Genomic DNA, 2707 nt, shown 5'->3' on the forward strand with positions numbered 1-2707 from the left:
TCAATCAGAAATGTCTAAATTCCAGACTTCACCTGGAATTTCCATTCATGAATTTTCAACTTCTAAACTTTATCTTGGAATTTTCATTCATGTTTTCAGCTTCCAGACTTCACCTGGAGTTTATATTCGTATTTTGAACTTCCAGAAGTCATCTTCGGGATATGCACTCATTCTGTCTGCTTCCAGAATTCACCTGGAAATTTTATTCAAAGTTTGAGCTTCCAGACTTGACCTGGGATTTTCAATCACGTATTGTCAACTTCCAGAATTTACCTGGAGTTTTCAAACATCATTTGAACCCTTTTGAGTGTCATTTGCGTATTTTCCCCTTCCAGACTTTACCTGGAGTTTTCATACATCTGTTGAACTTCCAGACTCCAGCTGGGTCTCCTTTCTCGTTTCCAGGTTCCAACCCTGTTTCACGCCCGAGATCTTCCTTATTTCATCCTGCCTTGATTCTTCCCAATACATGATTTCTCTCTTCCTTCCTGATGTCCCCATCCACCCCTCACATAATCCTCTCATCCTAGGATGGAGGAGGACGGGGTGAGGGGTGGGGGATCCGGGTGGTCGTGGTTGGGGTTGGTTTGGGATGGGACAGGCAGGGTGAATGGATGAAAGAGGAAGGTAAGGGGGCTGGGATGGGACATGCAGGGTGAATGGATGAAAGTGAATGCAGAGGGGATCTATCTATCTCATTTCAACTTCTTCCCCCCCCCCCCCCAACCTCATTACAATCACAGCTTAACCTGCCAACACCCACCTCTGCCACTGATGGAAACCACCTGTTGTCATCATCAGCTTCGTCAAAATGAAACCGCCCTACTACCCCTACCCTACCCATTTCTCCCCTACCCTGGAAACACTCACACACACACACTCACACACGCACAAACGAACAAACACATTCAGCTCAGACAAGGATGCTGATGTCAGTTGTTTGTGTTGTGTGGGCTTAAAGGGATCCTTGTTTCGCTTTCCACAAAACGGTCAGATGGACCAGTCGCGTACAGTGTGTGTGTTATTAATCATTTGTGTTATATGTTTAATCATCTGTATTACGTAATAGCCAGAGTGATCCATCTGCTCGTGTGAACTTTTATTTTTCTTTTTCTAGTGATTTATGAATGGGTTGAACTGAAGTGAATGTTTATACTATCTCCTAAACTTACTACTGTTATTGTTATTACCAAATAATATCACTCGATAATTACGCCTAAAAGTGGCCTTTTATCTTCATCATTATGATAATTGGGTTAATAGGACTTGGTAACATTACATTTGTTATTGTTATTACTTAATGATATCACTTACCAATTACGCATAATTAAGGCATATCACTTTCTTTACAATCATTAGGTACCTTAAGACCACTTAATCTCAATTTTATCTTTGTAATTATGGGGTTGATACGGTACAACATTACCGTTGTTAATATTTTTATTACTTAATAATGTCACTCGATAATTACATATAATTATGGCATACCTTCTTTATAATTATTAAGTAATTCGAGACAAAATCATCTTAATTAATTCTAAAGTGAAAACTACAGTAAGTAAAGTTAGAGGAGTTAGACAGACCTATATGACAGCTAAATGACAGAAAGCATTGCAACTGAAAGCCTGAGGGACGCTGCAATTTACCCTTTACTGCCATCTAATGTTTGCCATGCAAGGCGCGCTGCAAGTAGTTCCCCCATAAGTTTAGTAAATTATTTTTAATAAGATATAGCGAACCACTAAACGAATGTTTGGGAATTTTACCTTATTCTTCGCATTCTTAAGTAAATAATGTTGAGGATTCCGCTATCTGAACCTGATACCCCTTACCAACCCAGCATGAAGATGAATGAGAAGGAAAAAACAATGGGGACTGAACCCCAAGAGAGGCCAAGAGAGGTAAAATCATTCCATAGCTTGAGACAAGAAGGGAAAAAACTTTTGGATTTTAACTGGCGGGGTAGCAACCTCATGGCCTGGGCACTTGTTAAAAATTGTAAGGGTGTAAATATATATATATATATATATATATATATATATATATATATATATATATATATATATATTTACCACAGGAGTACTGTGATTGTTTAAGTATGCATATATGTATACAGTATATGTATTATTATATATATATATATATATATATATATATTATAATATAATATATGATATATATATATATATATATATATATATATATATATATATATATCTATATATATATATATATAATATATATATATGTGTGTGTGTGTGTGTGTATAGTGCATACATATATATATATATATATATATATATATATATATATATATATATATATATATATATATATATATATATATAGACGCGTAAATCCCAAGTCCGCCCCTTTCCTTAGGATGACGTAAACACACCCAGCAGAATCCATCATCATCCATATTTAAAGCCGGCCCCCTTAATCACCTCCCAATTATTTTCGACCAGTTAAGTCGGGAGATTTATTCCACAAACAAACAAATATGACTCAATGTTGTTATTATTTTATTATTATTTACGCTTCCTTTCGTAACTTGCTAATGACTATAAGTATCTTTTTTTTTTGTTTTTTTTTTTTTGTTTTTTTTTGATTCCTGTTATTAGTTGTATTTCTATTGACCTTTCTCTCCCATCCTAATGAGCACCTTGATATAATTTGGAAGCTTGAGTTTCGAGTCAGTGGCCCC

The sequence above is a fragment of the Macrobrachium nipponense genome, chromosome 26 (genome assembly GCF_015104395.2).
Source record: "Macrobrachium nipponense isolate FS-2020 chromosome 26, ASM1510439v2, whole genome shotgun sequence".
Taxonomy (NCBI): Eukaryota; Metazoa; Arthropoda; class Malacostraca; order Decapoda; family Palaemonidae; genus Macrobrachium; species Macrobrachium nipponense.